Source organism: Capricornis sumatraensis, chromosome 2 (assembly GCF_032405125.1).
Source record: "Capricornis sumatraensis isolate serow.1 chromosome 2, serow.2, whole genome shotgun sequence".
Lineage (NCBI taxonomy): Eukaryota > Metazoa > Chordata > Mammalia > Artiodactyla > Bovidae > Capricornis > Capricornis sumatraensis.
The window spans coordinates 26,272,073-26,281,375 of NC_091070.1; positions in this window are offsets into that span (position 1 = coordinate 26,272,073).

Genomic DNA, 9,303 nt, shown 5'->3' on the forward strand with positions numbered 1-9,303 from the left:
TAAGCAAATAGGTTTGGTCAATGCCTGTTTCTTAATTTATTAGAGAAGGAGTAATTCTGTATAAAGAAACAGGGGACCTATTTGGGAAGGAGTTATCTGTCCTTAGATTGTAAATTTTTCTTCATTTTTCAATCATTAAAAAAAAGGTATACAAAAGTAACACATGCTTACTGAAAAAAATTAAAACATAAAAGTACATAAAATAAAAACACACCTTAGGTCACATACCTCTTTCCAGAGATAACCTCTCCAATTATTTATCTTCAAATCTGTTTATATGCATACATACAGAGTCAACAGCTATTGAGTACCCACTAGATGCCAGACAAATAGTTTTGCTTTGGTTTAAAAAAAATTTTTTTTAACCTAAATGATATTGTACTGTATATACCTTCTACAACTAGTTTTCTTCACTTATCAACATATAAATATTTTTAATATACAGAGCTGATGCTGGATAAAGACAGGAGCACTGTAAGTCCGATTATATTACAAAGCTAAAATAAGATCCAATTTCAGCCTTAATTTTTAACCTGTATAAATAAACGTTCAGAATCTATCTTCTACTTGAAAACAAGTTCCTATGCAATTTGACTGAACATAAAAAGAACAACTGAACAAGCTGTTCATAGAAATAAAACATTCACATCTCAAAACCTTTTAATCCCTGCAATGATAATTAGAAATTATCTAAATTTACTTACTTCTACTTGCTTTTTATCTGTTTGTCACAAATCACATGTGGGTCACATACCCCTTTCCCCTACTGCCTAAAGATCACCCTGCTTGTTTTTTTCCTGCCTGAAATCAGAGTTACACAGTAGGGACGTGCCCCTGGTGAAATGAAGATCGCTTATGAGACCTACAGCCATCTTTAAACTGAAACGTCTGGCCTTTTCTGTAAGCCAGATCAAATAGTATTACAAGTAGGTACAATATTTCAACCTTGTATAACTTAGATATCTGTACCAGAATTGAGTCATGTTCAGTATGTAGCTATATACAAAATGCAATGTATGCTCAGGTATTTATCAGTGTTATTTATAACTCGAAATGCGTGGTAATAAGGGAGTTGTAAGTAAACCAAGGTAAATCCACTTCCTAAAATTCACTGCCATGTGGCCTTTATAAAAATTATATTTATGAATGAAGGCTATAAAAGAAAATGAGAAAAGTTTTCAGGATGGAAAGTCAAGTAAATAACCACAGACTACGAAGTTTTAAAAATTACAGTAACATGAAATAACAACAACAAAACCTTCACACACTCACACACAAATATTGACCCCCTCCAAGCCCATTTTATGTAGGATGAGATCTCTAGATCTATAGACATTTTACAGCAAGGGTCCCCAACCTCCAGGATTTAATGCCTAATGATCTGAGGTGGAGCTGATGAAGTACATAATAATAAAGTGCATAATAAATGTAATGCGCTTGACTCATCCCAAAACTACCCCCCTGGCCCCAGACCTTGGAAAACTTGCCTTCCACGAAACCGGTCCCTGGTGCCAAAAAGATTGGGGACACCACTGTTCTACAGGATTCAGAGAGACCTTTAATGAATAAAGAGGTAGAAGGATAGATATTATCTCAAATTTTCTTCTAATAATAAGAGTTGTTAAAAAATGAAACTCATCTAGAGGATAATGATTGTCCCATTTAGAAGCAGGGGAGAAATTCTGTTAAGGACAGTGCAGTGAACAGGGCACAGGCTGTGGGTCAGACAGGCCTGAGTTCCAACTTAGCTTTGCCACCTTAGATGACTTGTTTGTCCTCACTGACCCCAAGTTTCCTGAACTGTCAAGTGGGGATAATTACACCTCAAAAATGGTATCAAACATGAGGCTTCACAGGAGCCATGTATGAAATGTTCAGTGCTTGGCACGTGACAACTAATGGAAGGAATAGTGGCAGTTGTAATGGTAGTGTTGCTTCCTTAAGCACAGGAGGGAAGTCTGACTGTTGCTGCTGCTGCTGCTAAGTCGCTTCAGTCATGTCCGACTCTGTGAGACCCCATAGACAGCAGCCCACCAGGCTACCCCGTCCCTGTGATTCTCCAGGGAAGAACACGAGTGGGTTGCCATTTCCTTCTCCAATGCATGAAAGTGAAGTTGCTCAGTCATGTCCGACTCTTCGTGACCCCACGGACTGCAGCCTACCAGGCTCCTCTGTCCATGAGATTTTCCAAGCACGAGTACTGGAGTGGGGTGCCACTGCCTTCTCCGGGAAGTCTGACTAGACAGTCTTAAAATTTCCTTCTAAATAAGAGCCCATCCGTATGAAAGCCAGCAGTTTATCTGTTAAAACTTTCAGGTTTAAATGTCTTGTGCTTGAAATATTGACATTAAGAGCTTAAAAGTTCCAAAGACCTTTGTAATCTAAAGGAAAAGCAGTTTTATGGTCAACCAAAATGAATGCAGCCACATAGACCAATATGATAGGCACATCTGTAGCTACAGTTATAATTCACTTAGTGAACATACATTCTGTGTTAAACAAAACACTGAAACAAGTAAGAGAATCAACAGCATTTTAACACACATTAACTCAAAAATCGAGTATTTTGGTGTACCAGGCACTGTATAGAGTACTGAGAATCAGCAACAACATAGGTATCCTATAATCTCAAGGATACATCACTGAGGGCAATTTATTGTTCTAGATGAGTTACTTTGCTCAACACATACGTACTATGCACGAAGGCAATGTGCTGTGATGGACAGAACAAGGGCTCAGGGTCCAACAGACCTGAGTATGAATCCCACCACCACCATGTCTCTGTATTTCTATCTTCCCCTCATACAGCTGGAAGCTGAACAAGTACCTTTTTGTCAAAAATTAATGCTAACACTACAGCTCTTAGGCTGATCTAAAACTGTAGTTTCTACAACAATACAACCACGTTCTGAGTAAAGCTGATTTTAGGGAGAGTAACCTTTACTAGCAATCATTCACACATTAGCATGAACAACTCTCTCCTTGTTACACCTCATTCAGAAAAGCTTTAAGGTGGCTTAATAACACCAAAAAAAAAACAAACAGAAAGGCAGAAGGTGGAATCATGGGTGAAGGATCTAAATTCCTGTGAGACTTTTTAGTTTGAAATAGTTTAACCAGCCTTCTCAAATTCAAAACCAGCTACCAAGCACATTAAGAATATTCAGTAATTTAGATATTCAGAGGCTTTTAGAGCTTAGAGATCTAATCTGGTCCCACAGGCTTATTTCACAGGACAGTGATGTAGTGCTGTTAAAACAATGTATCGAGGAGGGTTAACTGCGGTAAAGTAGGAACTGGGATTCCTGACCATCCAGATGGTACTAACCACTAAACAGTGATTACTACATACTCCTTGCAGTGTGCCCTTCTGCAAAGAACAGTCAGCAAAGATTGGGTATGAGTCCTTAACATGAGATTTATTAAGATCCTTGCACAAAAAAACTACCCAGAACTCCATGTGTAATGTGGCTGTGTCTGTATATGTGCATCTAATCTTATTCAGTAGATGTGTTCCCTAAATTATATTTTAAGCTATTTCAGTAAATTTCTCACTGACATAGTAAGGTTTCAGAAATACTTTTCCTTCATTGCTAAATCTCTTAAATGGAAAAAAACAGTTTTGCTTGATGTTTCTGTTGCCCTGCTGCTGCTGCTGCTGCTGCTAAGTCGCTTCAGTCGTGTCCAACTCTGTGCGACCCCATAGACAGCAGCCCACCAGGCTCCGCCGTCCCTGGGATTCTCCAGGCAAGAACACTGGAGTGGGTTGCCATTTCCTTCTCCAATGCATGAAAGTGAAAAGTGAAAGTGAAGTCGCTCAGTTGTGTCAGACTCTTAGCGACTCCATGGACTGCAGCCTACCAGGCTCCTCCATCCATAGGATTTTCCAGGCAAGAGTACTAGAGTGGGTTGCCATTGCCTTCTCTGATAAGGCGAATAACCACCCTCTAATCTGTGTCACTGACTTGCATTACTAAGAACACTCTTCTGAGAACCATTTGCATAGCTCAGGGCTTCCCAGGTGGCTCAGTGGTAAAGAATCTTCTGCCAATGCAAGAGAGGTGAGTTCAATCCCTGGGTTGGGAAGATCCCTGGAAAAGGAAATGACAACCCACTCCAGTCTTCTTGCCTGGAAAAATCCCATGGACAGAGGAGCCTGGGGGGCTACAGTCCACAGTGTCACAAAGAGTCAGACACGACTAAGTACACACACATACGCAGTTGAGTTTACAGTTCAGCATCCCAATCTCTGAACTACTAACAATTACCTCTGGGTCTCAACGGTAATTGTTAAGTACATACATTCATTTCCTCATATCTATTTCTATGTCTTATATGATAAATGTATATGGACTTGACTTGAGGGCTATAGACTAGATTTTAAGCCTGAAATATAGTGAAAGGATTCTCTTCTGCTTATAAACCAGAATATCAGAATGTATTAAACACCCACAATGTTCCTAACAGCATAAAGCACTGAGGTGGACGGTGGAGAAGGATGGTATACAGTAGAGCTAATTACATATGAGGGATTACATTTTATTTTTTTATTTTGCTGAGCGGTGCAGCTTGTGGGATCTTAGTTCCTCAACCACAGACTGAACCCGAGCCCCCCGGCAGTGAATGTGCAGGGTCCTAAATCACTTGACCACCAGGGAATTCCCTGAGGGATTACGTTTTAAACCAAGAAACAATTTGAGAAAAATACTAAATTATATTCAATAAAGTTCAGTAAGAGTTTAGAAAGAGAAAAGCATGAATTGTACTAGAACGGTGGCCTTTAGGAAGGATTTGACTAAAGTCTCCATAAGTGAGGATAAGAAAGAAAAGTAGACAGCAAGGGGAAAGACATTTCGGATATCTGCATTGGTGTGTATGTAAAAAATTGGGGAGAGGTACACATCAGCAAAAATAAAAGCTTGAAAATGTAATGGGAGGGAAGATAAATTTGTTTCACTAGCCTTACTATCAAGCAGATGTGTGTGTGTGTAACATATATCTGCTTAAACTGGAGCCTGGCAAGTCAATAATAGTAAGACATATAGTATTATATATAAAACATGTATATGTGCATTTAAATATGTATATCATTTTATCATTTAATCCTCGTAACAATCCTACAAAGTATGTTCTAAGACCCATTTCCAGATAAGAAAACAGAACACAATGTTCTCTAACCTTCCTAAGGCCACAGAGTACTTGGTGAGATTAGAACACAAGAAATACGACTCTTGAGCTTGATATCATAGCCTTAATGACTTTGCCACCTATAAAAATAAGGTCACCTTGGCAAAGTTCTTCCTAGAATACCATTTTCCAGGGTATACAGTGCTCCAATCTCTAAATTTAACCTCAGTAAAATTCTTTAGGTTTTCTCCTTGAGATTTCCAGGAAGAACTGGTTATACAGGTTTGTTTCCTAAAGAGAACAGGTTTTTATTCAAGGTACTGAAACTGGACAGTCATGATCAAGTTTAGAAAATTTTATTCACTTTTTAGAACAGGCATCCTGACTGATTATTAGACTGCAAATTCAGTACTTAGTACAGGAAGTTCTGAAATTATACTGGGTTATGTTCCAAAACTTTAAGTTATTTGGAACCTGAAACATATTCCCATAGAAACAAAGCTATAAATGGTGGCTCCATTCTGTCTTCACACCATAAAGTCTTTAAAAACCCCAATGAGGCTGTGTATTAGTTCATCCTAACTGTGCAGTGCATGCCATGCTAAGTCAATTCAGTCATGATTCACTCTGTGTGACCCTATGGACTGTAGTCCGCCAGGCTCCTCTGTCCATGGAAGTCTCCAGGCAAGACCACTGGAGTGGGTTGCCACGCCCGGCTCCAATGGATCTTCCCCCCAGGGATCGAAGCCACGTCTCTTAAGTCTCCTGCATTAGTAGGCAGGTTCTTCACCACTAGCGCCAACCTGTTCTATAGTAGTATTAATACTTGCACCTTTAGCACTAATAGAGGGACTATATAGCAATGCCTACTACACTCAGCTCTCCAAGACAGGGACAAGGCTTAATGGATTTTGTGTTCCCTGTGCCTAGCACAATTCCCATGGAGTTGGCACTTAATGCATGCTTGTTAAATGAAAATATTAAGAACCCAGGGAGCAGACACTGATAGATTTGAATACCAGCCCTACTACTTACCCAACTACAAATTTTCTTCACCTCTCTGAGCCTGGTTTCTCAACTATAAAACAGAGATAACCATACTCCTCATGGAACTCTTATATAAACCAGAGATGAAAACTGTCTTTCCAATCCAAGAGCAATGGAATTTTTCTTAAACATTAGTATCATCATTGTGAACAAAATTCACAGAATTTTACCAAGTGATCAAGTTCAACCTGCTCCTTTATAGATGAGAAAACAAACTGAGGCCCTGAGAAATTAAGTCATATACTCAAAGTCATATCTAATTTTTGTAGATGACAGGATAGGGCCTTGGTCTCTTTAATTCTGGTCTGGGGCTCCTCCTCCAATTCCAACAGCTGCCCCCCACATACAGCAACACCTGGCTGGCTACTAGCTCTTCTGCATCAGTTTTTTCTGAAAAATAGGAACTGTTCAAATTTGCAAGGTTTGTTCGCACCTACACAAAATGGCCTGAGGCTGTTAACACTTTTGGAGAGTATAGTTTGTGGGGTGGTTAGTATTTTTCTGTCTCCTTACTTGTCCAGGCAACCGCTATTACTTCTAAAAGGTCTGTTGATCTCCTGTAGCCCAGCACTTCTGTTATGGGTTATGAAATTCAACAAAAACTCATTGAAACTGAGTCTACAGAAATAATTTAATTTTCTGTGAGGACCTAGGGAAGTGTCCTATGAGTATGATAAGGTTTTAATTCATGCACTTTGTTTAACCTATCTTAATTTTTGATAGGCAACAAACTGCCTTACTCTTTGCTGAGGTTGTCAACCAAATAACTTCTGAATAACTGAGGTGTTACTGTAGTCAAGGTGCTAGGTCTAGGAAATGAATTTATTCACACAGAATGCAAAGGAAACATAGTGACTCCTGAAATTCTCTCTCTCTCCAGGAGTGGAAGAGGAAAAGCATTTAATTCAGTCTACATTTTGATCTGTTCATCCTGAGGGGGCAACATGGCATCTTCTGACCACCAGAGGGCACTGCTTGAACAGAAGGCTTGTCTCAGCAAAAGGAAGCTTCACCAGGAAGTCCCTTTTTGCACGTGGCATTCGTATTCTTAGGGTTCATTTTGTGGAACCTTATTCTTCAACATACTTACTCTGTGACTTTGTCTGGGACCCACCTAAAACGCTCTTCCCCCGCCTCCATCACGCACTAACCACCCAGGATACTCGTGAGTCACCTAGGACTTCTGCCTCACAGTTAACTAAGTCTTGCCAATTTTCTCACTAAATATTTCTCAAATTTGCCCCTCTATCCCATCCTTACCTTTCCTGTCCTTTGAAGCATCTATCTTTACTCCTAAATTATTACAATAGGCTCCTTAACTGGTCCCTCAAATCTATCCTTCACACTCAGATGATTCATAAAGAACAAAAATCAGACCCTGTCATTCTGCTTCTTTGAGTCCTTTCACATACCCTCAGACTGAAATGCAAACTCCTTAAGGAAAGCATACAAAAGCCCTTCCTGTCCACCCATCTAGTCTCCTACGTGGTTACTTACTGCTTCACACTTCAGACAAGCAGCATCAAACTGCTTGCCACCTCCCCCATCCTCCAACTCCATATACTTCACGTATTTCTTATCTCCATATTAATTCATGCTAACTGGTTTTTAACTGTCTGTTTTCAGCTAACTGTCTAAACCCACCACATATCTTTTAAGAATCAATCACCTCCAGAAAGTCCTCTGGAGACCTCCCTCTCCCACTGATTTAGGTTTTGATATTATTGTGTATTATCTCCTTATTTTGCACTGACTATGCTATTTTTTAAATAATCAGAACAGCAACATAAAGCAGATGTTAATGCACAGACTAACCAGACTGCCTGGATTCAAATTCTGGCTCTGTCACTTAGTAGATGTATGAACTCAAGCAGGTTACATCTAATCTGTGCCTCAATTCTCTCATCTGAGAATGGGGATGATAATCCTCCCTAGGGCTTCCCTGGTGGCTCTGGTAGTAAAGAATTTGCCTGCAATCCAGGAGACCTGGGTTCAATCTCTGGGTTGGGAAGATCCCCTGGAGAAGGGAATGACAACCCACTCCAGTATTCTTCTCTGGAGAATCCCATAGACAAAGGAGCAAGGAGGGCCACAGTCCATGGGGTTACAAAGAATTGGACACAACTGAGCAACTAACACACAATTTTCCCTAGGGTTTAGGGTTACTATAAGGAGGTGTGTCATGGAGCAACTGCTAAATAAGAATCAGTTACCACAATTATCCATATGTTGGTCTCCCAACTAGACCGTGAGCAACTTGAAGGCCAGGACTTTGGCGTGTTCGAGTCTCTGCAGCATGGTGTGTACTCAGTAAATGTTGCTGAATGAAAATTGGCGAGGCAGCTCTAAGATGATGGGAGGGACTATCCAGCTTCTTTCTTTCAGCAAGTCCACATATATTTTTAAATTGTATTGTTTTCAACTGTGTAGCTCCAAGTGTTAAATTTTTAATTCTAACCAAAATCCTGAAAACTTCACACACCTTGAAACCAATAAAAAGAGTATCATAAAAAATATGTTCAGAGGCTTCCCTGGTGGCTCAGTAGTAAAGAATACGCCTGCCAGTGCAGGAGACTGCTTCAACCCCTGATCTGGGAAGATCCCACATGCTGCAGAGCAACTAAGACCACGTGCCACAACTATCGAGCCTGTGCTCTAAAGCCCAGGAGCTGCAACTACTGAGCCAGTGTCCGAGAGCCTGTGCTCCACAACACGAGAAACCATCCCAGTGAGAAGCCCGTGCACCACTACTCGACAGTAGCCCTGCTTGCCACAGCTAGAAAAAAGCCTGCAGCAATGAAGACCCAACACAGCCAAAAATAAATAAATTAAATCATTAAAAACAACAAAAAGCACCTGGCCTCCAGAATTTCGAAAAAATTAAATGAAAAAAAAGGTATGTTCATTCTAAGAAGCTTAACTCCATTTTTAAGTCTTAAGTCTATTTAATATTTCCCCTCATCTCAAACTAACAAAGCAAACACCTTTGTGCTTCCATACAAATAATGTATCATTCAAACTGGGATGCTCTATCACCACACTCAATGGCAGGGATTATTATGATGTGGTTCCCCTGCTTCATTGTAGGCTACCTGAGATCAGGGCACTATCTTAGTCATCTCTGTGTCC